Source organism: Phodopus roborovskii, unplaced genomic scaffold (genome assembly GCF_943737965.1).
Source record: "Phodopus roborovskii unplaced genomic scaffold, PHOROB, whole genome shotgun sequence".
Classification (NCBI taxonomy): domain Eukaryota; kingdom Metazoa; phylum Chordata; class Mammalia; order Rodentia; family Cricetidae; genus Phodopus; species Phodopus roborovskii.
This window is the reverse complement of record NW_026126410.1, coordinates 40,661,238-40,677,656: the sequence shown is the minus strand read 5'-3', so window position 1 is coordinate 40,677,656 and position 16,419 is coordinate 40,661,238. Positions and strand designations below refer to the sequence as shown.

Genomic DNA, 16,419 nt, shown 5'->3' with positions numbered 1-16,419 from the left:
ACTTCTGTTTTTCTTTACAAAGTCTAGGCTTTTCTGTTGCAGGGAATGCCCTAGTTTTTAGTCATTTGAATCAAAAAGTAACATTCTGAGGGGACACTGCAGGTGGTCACAGCAAGCAGGGAAGTGAATGGTAAAGAAATAAGAATGGAGATTGACTTCAGAATGACTTTGGCAACCTGGATCAAGTCTCCAGAGTCTGACATCAGGCAGTTCATTGTCAGCCTATTTAAAATATAGTACAGTCAAGGGGAGGGAGTACATTTTTCTGGGGTAATACAACTCCTAGTGCACAAGGAAGCATAATTACTCAAAACTCAGCTTAGGGTGCACATCATTTTTTTCCATGGTGGTGGGTTCTAGAGGTAGGCTACCTGTATTATAGTGAGGGCCTAAGGAAAGGTATAGTGTGGTCTTGGTCATGAAAGTAGTATAGAGGTCATTTGAGCTATTAACCACCTCAGGTTTTGGTTGTGGGAGTTTGGAGGAGCCTCTGGCTATGAGGGTTAGATTACTAGCTATTTCTGGTCCTGGTTTTAGGAGCTTGGCATGGCCTGGCCCAACAGGTAATGCAGATGACCAGGCTATTAATCACTTCAACAGAGCATTGTGTTTGGAAGAGCAGGCTCTTTTGCATCTTTCCCTTTGGAAAGTCAATTGTGCATACTTAACATTCCTGGTTCCTCTGGAGATCTGTAGGGGCAAAGACCTTCTTGTGCTCTTGTACTTCCAACAGCATTCCATGCTTTATTTTTCCATCTGAATACTCAGCCAAAGTAATACAAACCCAATCCCTAAAAATGTCAACATTCACTTTCTTCTGCTTCCACTAAGATACATATCCATCTACCACCATGTCCTACACAATGACCTGTGTGAAGATGTTTCCTAGAGCATTGTGCTTCCTCTCCTTCTACTTTATGGACCATTGTTCCAGGACTAACCATGACAATTTAAATCACAGATTGAAACTGCCAACAATTCCTGTCCAACCACCCCCTGCAAGCATTTCCCAAAACAGTAACACAGTAAACACAGAAGTTTCATGTCCTGGCTGACAAAGTCCTCCAAGCTGTGATTGCTTTCTTTTGTTCTAATTCAGGTCATTGCTTCCTCCTTCTCTGCAAGGAGAAGATGGCCTTTATTCATGCTCTACCACACTAATCTAGATATGATGCATCTCTTGTTTACTGTAATTGTTACGAAAGCTTAATGCATCCTGAAAGCCAGGAGTCTGTCAGCATCATTCACCACTACATCCCAAACACCTACAGAAGACTCTTAACAGAGTGTGCTCAGAAAACATCTGTTTTGGAAAAGAGGGAGAACAAAGGTTATTTCTCACTATGAGTTTGCCTGTAATTCTCAAGAAAAGTGGTTAGTGGTTTATAGCAACAACAAAAACCTGATTTCCAACCAAACATTAATTGGGATGCCTGCAAGTCCTTGGTGACCCCCATGTCCAGGAATAGATGGGTCAGAAGCACCATTTGTTTACACAGATGTTTGTGCATGTGGGATTTTTATGTGAAATCAACCACCAATCTTATGTCTTCTGCAATATAATTATGCAGTAAGGGTGAGGGCCAACCCTCAAAATATTTGCAAGCTCCAAGAAATAAAACTAAAAGTCTATTTGTAGAAATCTATAGCTGGCTTATTTAGCAATAACATTTACAACCATGGGGTTTAATAGTTTATGGTGGTTTTCTTTTATAATACTCTCCCAAGGACATTCCCTTGAGAATTTTTGAAAGTAAAAGCAGGGAGATACATGCTAGATTAAGAAGTTAGGTAATATTTAGTGGGCACAGCCATCTTGGCATAACCTTGGCACATTTCTTTACATGTACACAGCTTTTCTCAGTTATCTTTGAAGTGAGACTAACATTATTTAGGATGAGTGACACTTGATTGTTGAGAAGCCAAATATATGTAGACCAGTCAACCACTGCTTGGGATGCTGGGAACACTCAAATGCTTCCAGACATTACTATGAATAACTTAGCAGTATTCTACTGTTTCAGAGTATGAGATTCTAAAATCCTTTAAGTATGGATTGGTGTCACTATTAATACACCCTACTTTAATTTATCCATGTGTACATACATGTATGTGTGTGGGCACACATGTGGTGGTCAGAAGACAGCTTACAGGAATTGCTTCTCTCTTTCCACTGGGTAGGTTCTATCCATGAAGCCCTCAACTAATATCTGTTGGAAACAGGAGCAAACACCCATACATAAACACTTAGTCGAAGTAGAACCCAGATGCAGATGGAGAGGACAAGACCAGGCAGCAGAAACACATACAGACAGCTTACCTAAACAAGGAGGAGCTAACGGGCCACCAGACTGATAGCCAGGAAGCCAGCATGGGACTGACTCAGGCCCCCCTGAATATGGGTCTCAGCCAGAAGGACTGAGAAGTCTAAGGGACTTCAGACAGTGGAGCCAGGATGTATACCTGGTGCACAAAAGGACCTTGCGAACACATCCCCCATGGAGGGATAACTGCCTTAACCTAGAGACAGGAGAGAAGCCCTAGACCCTACTTCACATGACCTGTCAGATCTACATGACCCCAACTGGATGGCATTCCCCTACATATGGAATTGGGGTGGGGGGATGGGAGGCAGGGTGGTTAGAGTGCATGTGAGAGGGCAGAGAGGATAAAAGGGAATGAAGGAGGGAAGGAGGGAGGGAGAGAAGGGAGGGAGGAAGGGAGGGAGAGGGAATTGGGATCGACATGTAAAACAATAAATTAAAAAAAAATGCCTTGACTCCAAAATTTAAGTTGAAGGACAAGTTACTGGGGAAAAGGATTTCTATTTTTGTTTCCACAGAAAATGAAAAGCTGTGGATTCCTTCCAGACTAATGTGGTTTGATCACACCAGACCGCCTGAAACAGAGTACCATGTGATCCTACATTCAAAACAGCTGGACAAAGCAGCCTTACAGACTACAGCCAGGATTTCTGCATCTTCTTAGAATCCCTCATGAGAGTGCCCCTTACCAGCAGGAAGTAGTTTGGAAAGAACAACGCCCAAATTCCCAAATATATTTTCTATAAATGTTTGTTTTCATTTAAATGGACTTGGTTATATAAAATAAATAAATATATACATATACATACACATACACACACACACACACATATATATATATTATATATTATATATATATATAATTCATACCATCAGGCTCAGTAGCATATGTCCTTACCCATTAAGCAAACCCACCTTCTTGTCATTGTTAAATTTTAAGGAGTCCTTTAACAACCTCTACTCAGAAATCTTTTCAACCCTTTCTTCTTGTCACAACATGGGTGACTGCAGGAAGGTGGATGTGACAAGGAATAACTATACTTGATACTTTCTACACAAGGGAGATGTGTACTAGCTTCGGAAAAGAAAATGCTGCCCCCAGATGAATGATATCTTCATAAACCATGTGCATGCCATTGGAAATGTTAGTCTGGCATGTATCCAACCATTTAGGGTTTACTCCAGAAAACAATTCATTGTGAGGATACACACAGACACTTCCATTATGACTGAAGGCTAACCTACTCAAAATTCACTTTATACTGTCAATACTAGAAGATATACTGAAACACACTTATAAGGCTTTATTGATACCTTTTACACCTGAAATATAGCATAATATTAAGAGAATGAAGCATAATACATAAAATATGAAGTTACTGGGTACAAGAAATTTATTGTGACTATAGTGGCAGAGAGATAGTTTATTGTATCACATTGCTATAAGAAGGAAGAAATTCTAAGATAATGCAGAAAAGTCATGGCTATTTTGGGGCTTTCAAAAGAAGAACTGAATAGAGAGCAAGCACAGTGTTATATGACTATAATCCCAGCACTAGGAAGCCAAGGCAGGAAGATTGCAGCAAGATCAAAGCCATTCTGAATAACAGTGAACTCCAGGCCAGCTTGGACTAGGCACCAAGTCCTGCCTTCCTGTCTCTCACACTTTCCCCAAATTATGTTTCCTCTTGAATAGATGCTAGTGCCATGGAAACATCTTAGAAGAATACTAATAAAGGAAATATATGCCTTTCTATGCCTCGTCTGTGTTCCTTATTATCTAATGGACACTGTATGCTACACTGGCAGCAATACATTCAGGAATGGCTGATAAGAAAGGGTAGTGTCTATATAAATGTTGTGTATACATGAATACACACAATTACCTATGGGAAAGTGTACAAATACACAAGTCAGTGAATACCACTTATTTAATAGGTACTTTGAGCACTGATTATTCTATATCAGTTTAGTAAATAATGTGCCAAGAGTTGATAACTGAACTACCTATCTGAGTTAGATAGTATTTACTGGGCTTGTCATTGATTTCTGCAGGCATCACAGTGGGTCTTGCTATCTCTATACATTATCTATTTCCATATATACGTCTATATAGTTACAATGATAAATATCTACTTATGCCTATAAATAGCTCTGGCTATTTATCTAACCACTGATCTACTTATAAATAACCACCTATCTCTACAGTTGACCCCAGAGCATGCTTGCTTCTGAACAGTATGTTCTCACACTTCTCATCAGTGTTGTTCTCTGGACATGAACATCCAGATAACCGTGCTAGAGGAAAAACAACTTCAGAGTTCTGAGCTGGGCTTACCCTGTGACCTGGCAATCATGCCATGTTGTGCTATTATTATGTTTAACAGATAGACTCCTTGAAAATGATACTGATAAAACTCTGCCGTGACCCTGATAGCAGTCCAAGCACTCAATCTATGAAATGTTAAACACCAGGAAGGAACTGCCACCTGACCCTATAGTGAGAGCAGACCTACTCTGGACTATGTCTGTGTATGCCTTACACCCCACCTCTGCCTCATTCCCTTCCAAAATGAATGAGCCAAGCTATTCACAGCAGTCTAAGATTAAAATCCCAGTACTAGGGAGGCTGAAGCAGGAAGAGGATGAGTTTGAGGGCAGTGCAGAATACAAAGAATCCTACTCAAAAACAAAGCAAACCAATATTCATTAAAGAAGCAAGACAAATACTTTGTAAGGGCATGAAAGCCATCTTACCTTTGATATGGCTGAGAAGGGTACTCAGTCATGCTGTAAAATGGCAAAGGCCATACACAAAGGCAGGGAAGAGTTCAGCAGTGTGGGGGCAAGCCTGAGATACCCACAGCAAACATAGTTTTAATTGTAACATCATACAATAAACATATCACATGAATGGCAGCACACTCTGGAGTCTAAAGGAACACATTTTATCACACTTCTAATCATTAGATAAGACAAGCTTTATAAGATTTCATCTTGTTAGCATCATTAAATAATGTGTGAGCACTTCATCACCTGCTGAATGACAGAGTGCCCAGAATTGAGGAGGTAAACACAATAACCAAGCCAGGGTCAAGTGGTTTGAAAAGAATGAAACAGATGTATATACAAAATATGACAAGAGCTACAACTTTAAATCCCCTTTGTATAAAAGCAAAAGAGCAACTGCAGATGGGGTAGAACTTAATTCATCTGGGCATGAAGAGGGAGGAAAAGCCCATGGAGGATAGGGAGGGGAGAGCTAAGGACTGGTGAATAAGCAAATATCCACCTGCTGAACAATAGACATTGGGAAAGCACACCAAATGGGCTAACTGGTTGGGATTCAGGAGGAGTCCCAGTCTTCTTCTTTCATACAAGCTGACAGATGTCCAACTGTGCATAGCCAAATTAGAAACAAGCCTTTATCCGTTCTGCTTGGAAAATCACACCCCCACCCCACTACCAATGCAACAGTCATCTATTTATCAGTGAATCAATCCATACATTAAATAATTACTGACAGCCAATTATCTTTTGGGGAGGTCATTCTCATCCAACAAAGGATGGAGCAATATGTGATTAAAATATCCAAACACCCTTCATTAGTGGAGCTTACACTAGGGGGAGACCAGAATGTAGAAAAACATATAAAACAATATACAGAATAAATCAGAGATGGCTAAATTCTTTGAAGAAAAAAACAGTAAGTGAGAAAAAAGAAAATAGTGAGATTGTTTTAGAATTAGTAACTTGGTCAGAAGTAGCTCCAAGGAATCCTGATTAGGAAAACCTGAAATAGGAGCATGCCACAGCAGCTATGTTGATGTTCAGATACTGGACATACTAGATACTGACTGCCATGGCCAACAGAATGCAGTTTGTGAAGAGGAAAGTAAGATGGATAGTTCTAGGGCTTGGGACTGCAAGTCCTAGAAGGTGTAGTAGACACAAGAGTCATCAGTGTTTAAATGCTACTAAAGCAACTAGACTCCACGAGATGCTGAAGCAATGAGAACTGTAGATCCAGTTACTGAGCCACGTAAGACTCACATGGTTGGATGGCAGAGAAGTGAGACTAGGTAAATGAGCGGAGGTGAGAGGTTAGGACCAAATTGTTAACAGCTGTTCAGTAGGCGATCTCTCACTTGATGCTCAAGAAAGAAACTCTAACTGCAAATAGGAGGGGGACTTGCTGGGAAGGGTTCTAGTGGAGGACGGAGATGAGACAGGCAGTTGAAGATAGGAGCAACTAAAATTCACTGACAAACAATAAATAAGATTATTGAACCGGTGGGAAAAATACTTCAAGGAAGGATCAAGGGCACAGATACTGCTGACTAATAAGTGTGAAGCCAAGTGCATCTCGAGCACCAAATTTAGCAGCGTGGCAGTTTGGTCCTCCTGACAAGGCAGTGCTAGCAATGATAAAGGGTGGGCTCCAGAGGAAGCGGGGAAAAGACATTGCATGGAAACACAAGGAGCAACTACTTCCAAGGAGATTCTCCTGCAGGTGTGTGGGTTATATGTGGGGGTTAGAACTACACAAAAACTAGGGTTCACACGACAGTGATTAAAGTTGGAGATGTTTCCACTCTTCTTGGAATGGTAGCAGGAGATGGATAAATAAAACCTGATGACCTCCCAAAAAGAGAACAAGTGAAGACTGATGAGGGCAAATGAATAAACACAGCTCCGCCACACGCAGGTCATCACCCCAGCCAGAATAAACCCGAGCAGACACCAAGTGGGCTGCTAGGATGCACAACTTGATGGCTGCCTGTCTTCTCATGACGCCTGTATCAGGGAAACATCCTGCATAGAAAGTAGAAGCAACGGCCTTCACAAAGAATATGGTCTCTGCGCAAAGAACAGGGTACTCACCCAAATTATGTGTACTTGAAAAAAAGGTCTAAAAATTTGAAGCAGGTCAAATGCCTTAGGTCTCCACACTTAATTCGCCAGCCATGAAAAGTAAAAGAGAACTAACTCTGGACACTGATACATGAAATCACAGTGGTGTTTCCCGGAATCGCCCAGCCATCTTTCCAACTTTTGCTTTTGCAAGCTTTGGCTTCCCGAGCATGATCTTTGCCCAGACTTTAAGCAAAAGCAAATGAGGTAAAATGGCATCCTTTTGTGGCCTGATTGACAGAGACACAAACACACAAAAGCCACTTGAAAGTGTTGGGTAAGCATGAGATGCTCAGGACAGCACCCCTGCAGCAGAGAGCCCTCTCTAATTGTCTGATGTGGAAACACTGCAGGAAACCCCTAATGGCCATGAAACCAAAACACCCAAACACAAGCACTTATCCTTTGGGCACATTCATCAAAGGGTCCTCCTATACAATTCAACCAAGGAGGCAGTGCCCTCTCTGGCAAATGTAAACCTTCAAATCCCAGCAATTAACCCCACACACATCTGCCAAACGAATGGGTATCTGAGAATAAACAGCACACTCGTGCATACACACACACACACACACACACACACACACACTACTCCCTGCTTGCCTTGAGCAGTGCATCACAGAACGAAAATGCATAGTGGACTTCACCACACATCTGTGACAGTTCACAAATGTTTAGAGCAACATTAAAGCTTGTGACCTCCAGGCTGAGAGCATGTTTGGCACACGCTCACATGAACACAAGAGGAAGGAGACCACAAGCCCAAACAGAGGAGGCTAGAATAGAAAGAAGGCCAGGCTCACAGGTGCCAGGATGGGAATTCTGGAGCACTCTATTGTGGATAATGAGAGCAGACAGCCCTTCTGCTAGTGACCTTTGGTAGTATAGAGTGGAATGCATGTGACTAACATACTGGTCTGTACAGGCCTCTCTGGATCACATCACAGAGATTTTCCACTGGCTGGACAAAAAAAAAAAAAAAAAGACAGGCATAATACAGAGTGACCTTATTCAGAATGGCAGGCTAAACCTTTACCCCCAGATGCAATCATTCAGCTACGTAAGCAAGAAATGTACCCTGTCCCAACAATGTACATGCAAATTCCGTGAAATAAAACCCCTTCTGGGCATGGGTACCAAAAGAATGAGTTCCTTCAGTTCAATAATTCACTTTTAGCATTTGCTATCTTTGTCAGTGTTTCTTATGTTATAAGCAAGTCATCACTTATGTCACAGCTACTAAACCTGTTTCCTTTCAGTTCCCTCATCCTGCATCCAAGAAACAGTAAAAGAGGTAAGAATTCTGAGCTGTGGTCCCAGAGAGTCAGCCTTGTGGAGGCACAAAGGTCTGTGTCCCCACCATCACTGCAAGGACACCATTGGTTAGATGAGTGACTGACACCACATGGGTGATTCCAGCTTAACATATGAGGTTTGGTCCTAGTGTTTTACACATGCTGCATAAACACCAATGAGATGTTACACACAAGACATAGACAAGAAGAAAAACTGCTACAGTGACTTAATCAGGATTGAAATACATAAGTGCATGCATGGAAAACCCACAGTGACTTATCGTGAATCATTAAGGTATGCTAACAAAAATCTGGAACTGATGGCTAGAATAATGGATTGTATATCAATCTATATTTATAAATATTGATTTTATGCTTAGATTTATGACTTTTAAAACGATAGGTAAGGATTACAGAACACTCCAAAATGTTAAAGTTACTCTATTCTGAACCAAGGGGAGTTAGAAAATACTGGGGGAATTTCAACAGTCTGCCTCTAACTTGGGTCTCTACCTTAAGATGAAGGAAGTAAAACAATTCTTTCCTACTTGCCCAAATATTTAGAGGTGCACATATTCTTTAACACTAAAATTAGAGACTGATTTTTCTAATAAAGAAGGGAGTCTGGAAAGCTGGCTGAATAGCTAAGAGCTCTTGTGGAGGTCTCCACACTGTGCAGCTCACAACCACCTGTAACTCCATCTCCAGGAGGAGCCAGCAACTGCGGCCTCTGACCTGTACTGATGCACACGCACATACTCACACACAGACCCCCACAATACACATAATATAAAATAATACAATAACCTCTTCTTCTAAGACTGAGACAAGTGGGATGAGCAACCCAAAACCATCATCTATTGTAATTAACTTCCTCTAGAATCAAAACATGACAGTCTTTGTTTTCATCAGAAAAAAAGTCAAAAATAAACCTCAGATTTCTAAGCAGCGACTAAAGTAATTATAAAGAAAACTTGACATCATTAAAATTTAAGTTTAAAATGAAAAAGCTAATGAGCAAGAAATCATAGGGAAAGCCATTAGTGTATGATTTTTAAAAGTTATGCAATAAAAAAGGATGTAGCCAACAATGACAATGAGTTAATATCTATCCTCAAGATTTTAGGTATAAAAACTCCTCACAAAACATTGGAACTTACTAAGTAGACATATTCAAAAGCATCCTCACATCTGCTTGTTTTCCCTGCCTTCATCCTAGCACAGCCACTAATTAGCTCTTAAATAACATCAACAAAATAAGAAATGATAAAAATACAAAAAGAATGGGTGCCATCCTACTGAAACAATTATTAAAGATGTGACTCAGTGGGAGTGATGTTTTTATCAAAACAAACTCTCTAGTATATTGTTCATGAAGTGTGGTTATCTGTTAACACTTTTAAAAGCCAACTGGCAGTTTTACTAAGACCCATATTTTGAAATACTAAATCACTACACTTATTCTGAATCAACCCTCAATTAAATGAAAGCTTTACGTTGATTGTTAGTGCTCATGGAGCACTGCTTATGCACCAAATATCTGTGCCTCACAGGTAAGATGGTAATGCTGTTTGCAAATATCGGAACAGATGCAGTTCAGGCATGGGAGGTATAGACCACCAGCCCTCTTCAGGCTCACTTCAGTACAAAGTCATCCAACCAAAGAGAAGTGCAAATTATAGTCTTTTCATGATAGAATACTATATACACATTAAAATCAGGTTTACTAACAAACTGCCATACTATGAATCATGCATATTGTATAAGTGAAAAGTTTTGATCAAAACTGTATGTCTATGCTACTTTAACTCTACAAATAGCATACAAAAGGAGATCACATTAAATACTAGCAGTAGTCAACTTTCATGAGGCTGTTATTGGAATTTGTCCCTTTCAAATATATACTCCACAGTCATTATTCACTACACTAAACTAATTGATTTATTTTATTGAAATATCTATAAAACACACATTGTTTAGGGATCTGAAAATGGCTCGGTGGGTAAAGTCACTTCCTATCAAGGCTCACAATCTGGTCTCTCAATTCCAAGGACCCACATAATAGAGAGAGTCTACAAATTGTTCTCTGACATATGCACAGGCATGGTGTCACACAGACACACAGACATACACACAAGATAAATAAAGAAATGCTATCAAAACATTTTTAAGAATACAAACACCTCAACTGTACAGATACCATATTTAAAGCATAACTATATATAGTTCACTAGGCTTTAGCAGATACATAAACCGAGTATGGAGATTACATTAGTATAAAAGCATTTTAAGATGAATATAATTAAACTAATTAGTATATTGCAATTTGCTTTTCCCGGTTAATAGGATGTCATAGTCAGATACTTTATTTCTATAGTCAGCATTTCAGCTTTTTAATCACTATTACTAAAGTCAAAAGCACCTTTCCACATGTGTGAAGTTAAGAATCCAGATATGATGGGCTGGAGAGATAGCTCAGAGGTTAAAAGAATCCAGATATGAGGGGTTTCTTAGCAAAGGCATGTATACAAAAGTTGTTATATCAGAGCTTAAGAATGAGTGAATTAATGAATACAAAAAATAGAACATGACTTAAATTCCTCCAAGAAGCAGAGTAACTGGGATTCTAGTAATACATTACAGACAAATATGCCTTAAAGTATGAAGGTACACTTTTAAAAGAAAAATAATCCTTTTAAATTATTCCTTTAGATTTTTAGATTGTAACATTGCATCATTTGCTTTCTCCAAGCCCTCATATGCCTTGCTCTTCTTCAAAGCCATGTTTTCCTTTTTCATTTATTGTTATTACAAGCAAATATATATCTATTTCCAAAGACATAAACAAAATTTTCTCAGTTTGTATAATCTTAATTTCATGTATGTGTAACAAACTAAAATCACAATCTAACAAAAAACACCTATTTGGTTTCATATGTAGTGAGTATTTGCCAAGTTATTTCTTGTCTTAAAATATAGAACATGTAGACACCTGTCATTTCTCTTAATAAGTGTTGTTGATAACTCAACACAATTATTTGACAGCCAAAACTAACTGCACACTGGTCCTACATGTATGTGTAGTAGTAGAAAGACAGTACAGAGCTGAAATGGCATGAACATGATTAATTAGGAAATGGTATGGAACTTACTGTGTAAATGAGTTACACATGCCCGATGTATAACATAGCTTTACAAGTGAGTAATGTTTTCTCAGGTCTTAATTTGAATGAAGTTATGGTTTACGTACCAAAACTTAGCCTAACACTCTTGCGGTACGTCATGGGGAAGATCCCTGGAGGCCTATATTCCCAAACTTTGCAGGCACAGCAGGGACTTCATTAAAATTTGTGATAAAATTCTGTGCACACAAACCAAATTTTGTTAAGGGACTTGATGGCTACAGATATGTTCTCATCCTCGCTACAATGAGATCTTTAAGCACTCCAGACAAGACATAGATCAAATCTCAGCAAATTGGAGCTGTGGGGACCACATCCAGCTTCCCTCCTGTCTTTGTAAATAAAGATTTACTGGAACATAGCCAGACTTGTTCGTTTGCTTATTGTCTGTGGCGACTGTCACATTGCAGTTGCAGAGATGAGATGACATGGCTGAGACTCTAAGACCTGTGGATACTAACATACTTTTTCTCTATCTCTTTAAAAGAGGTTTGTCCATTTCTGATTTTGAATTATGCTCGAAAAATCAATTCCTTGATACTTATTGGCTACTTTCATCTCTAAGAGCCCTGGTATTTCCAGAAGAAGAACAACAAAATAATAGTGTGTGTCTGTCCTTATTCTAGAATGGCATGCCCAGTGATCAGTTGGAGTCAGGTTATAGGGCTGAGAGTCCTAAGTCAAACCTCTCTCTACCTCTGACTACTTGGTGAATTTCTGACTCTTCCTGAGTCTCACTTTGCTCATCTTTAGATAAGGATCATGGAAGCATCTTCCTCAAAGAGTGGGAACAAGAGTTGGATGCCTTTCCTTCAGCACAGGACCTTTCCCTCAGCACACCCATGAAACTTCCATGAGCTGATAATAATGTATTGGCCAGTGTACATCCAAATCACAACCACACAAACTCTATAACATCTCCATGGGTCTTCCCAATGCTTGGTCTCCATGATGGAGAGACTCAGAAGCCCAGGTGTTGGAGTAAGATGTATTTCAGTTACCATGCGAATCTGAATTTATGTGGGCTACAGAAAGACACAAAATGTAGATCCTCAGTTTGCCATTCTGAAATGCATGGATTGGAGAGTATATCATTTCAGCCAAGCTCTTCTACATAACTTGAAGCTGAACTCTTAAATAAATCTATTTAGTAACCATGAGGATATAAGGCAACAGGAAACTGGCAACATTGTCCCACAACTATGACAGTCAACAAGTACACAGAGTGTGTGTCTGTCATTGGCAATTTCTTCTAACTGGAAAGCAGAATAAAATTGCCCACAAGGAGACTTAATTGGGTCGAGAAATAATTGAATTCAGTGGCGTATTCCAAATGACTTGTATATATAGGGAAAGTTCTAGTCTCTCTCTCTTTTACAGGTCTCACCCACATTCCTTCCCTCCCTTTCCTGCTCCTTCTGAAAGGTGTCCACAGGTGTCATAGGAGAGGGTACCACTCAGGTCTGAGACACTTAAGATAAGTTCCAACAAATGTAGGACATTGAGCTAGATTTTAGGGGTTCAACAGCAGGACTGGTGAGCAGTCATTGTCTTCTGGAAGGCATGATGCTGGTCCCCCTACTACTGGAAACAGGACAATGTAAGAAGACTAGATGAAGCAGATCCCTGAGGACATGGTGAGGAGTTATGGCTTTTCTCAGGAGGTACAGGATACCTCAAGAAGTCCCACAGTAAAAAACCAAAATGACAGTGGGACATCCCACAAAATAAATCATGGCGCAGCACAGAGTCAAAACTGAAACCTGGTAGGATTTGCCATGAACCACCAGTGTTCTTCCTGGACTAGAGGTTCCTGAGTGACGTCACATTAGAGTCAGATGCAAATAGCTTTTCCTTTTAAAATATTCTCTTTCTGGAAGCTGTTATTTACTGCCATTTTTAGCAGAGAGTTATCTATGTGTGTAGCACTCTCTGTCTCAGCACTTGCCACTCAAGTGTCTCACTTACCCAGGAGAGAGAGGGTAGAGCCGTGTGTGGCCTTTGTCATGAATCACACTGAATGGCACAGTCACATGGGAACCCAAGCCCAGTTTTCACACAGCAGCCCTTCAACAAAGAAAAAAGAGAGACAGAGGTTCAGTTAGCTCATTTTAAACCACTGCAGCCTTTGCTTATAGAGGCTAGGAATTTCCATCAATGCCCTAAGAACCAGTGCAAGAATCTCCAGTGATGCAGGAGAGATGTAGTACAGTTGGATGATCACCATTGGCAGAAACCCAAATTAGCATTATGGACACCACTTGGTAGATAAACTCAACAGCACAATGCAGATTGCTTTCTTCCAAGAGTTATGTGAGTATGAATTCATTGTCTGGGTGTGAGATGTACATGCCAGTGAGTGTGGGTGCCACAGAGGCCAGAGGCTTCATAGTCCCTAGAACTGAAGTTACAGGCAGCTGTGAGCATTCTGATACAGGTGTTGGGGACCAAACTCAGGCCCTCTGCAAGAGCAATACACTCTCTTAACTGCTGAGCCATCTCTCCAGCCCGAGAAACTAAAACTTTTAGTGCTGTTCAACATGTGAAAAAAAAAATCTCATAAAACATCCAAAGGGGCCATTATTTCAAAGTCACTGGAATTACTTCAAGCACTTTGAAAATGAAAGTGTGCCCATTTTAATGGCTCCTTCACTGCAAATCTTAAGTAAAAGTACCTAGAGTAAAGTGTTTCACAAGAGGGCAAAGGTAGGTATAGCATAAGCTACACCCAAGTCTCAGTTTGCACTGTCACGTGTCCATGTTTTTCCTGCACAATTATACGATTTAATAAGAAGTTATCTGGAATCACAAAATCAATTCACTCCAACAAAAGCCAGAAAACGTTTTGTATCTCCTCATAAATATATTCTATTAAAGCAGCAGAACCAGATTGCAATGCCAGACATGTACACAAAAGCTCGAAGAGGATGACTCCCCACTTCTCATCCAAGCAGTCACGTGTCTGCTATCACTGAAGGACATCTCTGACTTCCAGCGCTGAGTGCCAGCTCCTGCTCTTCCCTTCACCTGTCCATCGTCTCTCTTTCCCATCTCAGTTCCTGGCTATTGGATGTGTGACGCACACGTCCTCAGTCCTCATCCACAGGCTAGAGAGCAGCTGTGAATGACGATGAGAAAATGAGACCTTCCAGAACATTCTGCAACTCTTCCACTCAATGAGCCCCATGTGGCACATGTCACTGATGATCAAAAGCCAACCAGCCTCCATAAAAGAGCCCAAGTTTTAATATAACTGCTGGAAGTTTACAAAATGTAATAATCTGCTGAAAAGCCTCTAGGGGTGCCTGGGGTTTGGGGACACAGAGCAGGGACATAGTGACAATGCCATTTATCCTATTAGGCTTCAAGAATTCTAGGAGAGGACTGTAGAGAGTATGGAGAATTCAAGAGAAGCAGTATTTGGAAATGCTTGCCATGAAGACTCCCGAGAAACCCAGGTGCAACCCTACCATACAGCTTTGCTAACTCCAAGGCCTCACTGGGGTCTTCATGACCAGTGACATCATCTTTTGGAAGGGTTTAGGTACAGATGCAAATCTTTGAGGCCAAAATAAAGGTCAAGGAACTTTCCCCAAGGTAAAGAGGCATGCTCAGTCCAGGAAAATAATGTAAAACAGTCCATTTATTTATTTTTCTCATCACCAATAATATGTCCTATGGGTGTGGCAATAAAGTGATGATTAGGACATTATATTAAAAAGCATGTTTGAATACAGGAGTTGTCTCCCTTGAGCCCTGCAATCTACTTTATAACAATTATACAGAAATTCCCTCACATTTACTTGTTTAGATCATAGTCTAAGTTTGACTAACAGAATTGGAGAGATATACTGGTTCCCAATCTGCCTCTGTGGCTATGTCTAGTAATTACAACACATAAGACTTAAATTAAAAGTAGATGATAAGTGAAGATTTTGCTCATTGGTAGATTACTTGCCTAGCAAAAATAATGTACTGAGTTCTGTCCTCAACTCTGGGAGGAAGAAAAGATAAAAAAATAAACAAGAAAACCACTTCACAGACTTTCTAACCCATTTAATGGTGGTGGGGCACTCCTTTAATCCTAGTACTTGGGAGGCAGAGGCAGGCAGATCTCCATGGGTTCAAGGCCAGCCTGGTCTAAATAGCTAGTTCCAAGACAGCTAAGGCTATACAAAGAAACTTTATCTTGAAAGAACAATCCTTCCCAAGACTGGTCACATATGAGTTGATGTAGAGCCTCTGCCACACTTAGAAATAACAACCCCAGAACAAAGCATTTTGTTAGGCAGAGAAGATGAAGCAAAAAGAACACTTTGAGGATTGAGGGCCTGGTGGTACAAACAGAACAGATAATGCAGAAGAAAGCATTCCCACTTATTCTAAACAGGGACAGCTATAGGCAGGACAGCTAGGCAGCCCCAGAACAACTCTTTCTGTAGAACCTGCCTCTTCCCCTTTGAAAATCCATCTGCGATGGACAGATGACCTGTTCTTGAGAAAAGCACAGCTCCCTTCAGAACCTGACATCGGGATAGAAAGACCAGCAGAGGATCCAGCCACAAGGCTAAAGCCTTGTGTGTGTTTGCACCAATAATGAAGGGGATATCCACTACCTTTACGCCTAACGGCTAAGTTAGCAACAGCAAGACCCTTCACCTGAAGCCCAACCACTATCCAGGTTTTGAATCAGTTAGGGAATCT

The 16,419-nt window shown here is 40.4% G+C and overlaps 1 protein-coding gene across 1 annotated transcript in view; it reads right to left on the bottom strand.

The window, feature by feature from the left end:
* The window catches only part of Sema5a (semaphorin 5A), a 415,024-nt gene that overhangs the window by 306,903 nt on the left and 91,702 nt on the right, over positions 1 to 16,419 (bottom strand). The window contains exon 2 of the mRNA XM_051182617.1: positions 13,684 to 13,782. The gene's annotated coding sequence lies outside the window, so the exon portion shown is untranslated. The remainder of the gene's footprint in view (positions 1 to 13,683; positions 13,783 to 16,419) is intronic.